At 37.9% G+C, this 792-nt stretch overlaps 1 non-coding gene across 1 annotated transcript; it reads left to right on the top strand.

The window, feature by feature from the left end:
• Positions 1-498: 498 nt before the first annotated feature.
• trnay-gua lies at positions 499-586 on the top strand. The gene is given in 2 exon segments: positions 499-535; positions 551-586. It is a non-coding gene; the product is annotated as a tRNA-Tyr (tRNA).
• The last annotated feature ends 206 nt before the right edge of the window (positions 587-792 follow it).

Below are 792 nucleotides of genomic sequence, written 5' to 3'. Positions count from 1 at the left end.
CTTATGTCCAGACCCCCCCCCCACACACACACACACACACTGCCGATTGCCGGATTGAGCTCAGCGCACTCCCACCCCGCCGCGTGCGTTCCCGCACACATGGCGGTGTGAAGCCAATGATATATATTTTTTATTATGAAATGTTTTTAACATAAAAATTATGTTTTAAAGTAAAAATGACACGTATTTCATAATAAAATGGTCCATTTAAATTTTAATGAAATATATTTCATAATAAAATGGTCAATTATTTATTGAAAAGACTTTTATTGGAGTGTTGCTTGATTAAATAATCTTGTATTTATTTATTTAATTAAGAACAGTTTGGGCTTCCATACACCTGCCACATTTCTTTGTCCTTATGGTTAGAAAAAAAAACCGTGTGTCCTCTATGGATAACTTTTTATTTATTCCCGAAACAAAGCAGGATTCTACGTCAAAATCGCGTGGAATGACAGCGGTTCTAAATACCTGTGTGTGCGGTTAAGGTGTCGGGCCCCTTCGATAGCTCAGTTGGTAGAGCGGAGGACTGTAGGCGAACTACGCAGTGATCCTTAGGTCGCTGGTTCGAATCCGGCTCGAAGGAGGACAAATCTTTTGTTCTTATTTCCTTTTTACGATGCTGGTTCGAATCCGACTCAAAGGACGTTTTTTTTGTTTTATCTCACTTTTAATAGTGACTCCTTCAAAACAGCTTTTCGTCTAATACTATCTGAGAACAATTTAAAGTGTCAGAAATGTTGGTCATTACTCCTATATATCTTTTAATCTTTGCATTGGATGAACACAAAT

The sequence above is a fragment of the Oryzias melastigma genome, unplaced genomic scaffold, assembly GCF_002922805.2.
Source record: "Oryzias melastigma strain HK-1 unplaced genomic scaffold, ASM292280v2 sc01786, whole genome shotgun sequence".
Lineage (NCBI taxonomy): Eukaryota > Metazoa > Chordata > Actinopteri > Beloniformes > Adrianichthyidae > Oryzias > Oryzias melastigma.
The sequence above is the reverse complement of the archived record's forward strand: the minus strand, read 5'-3'. Positions and strand labels throughout refer to the sequence as shown.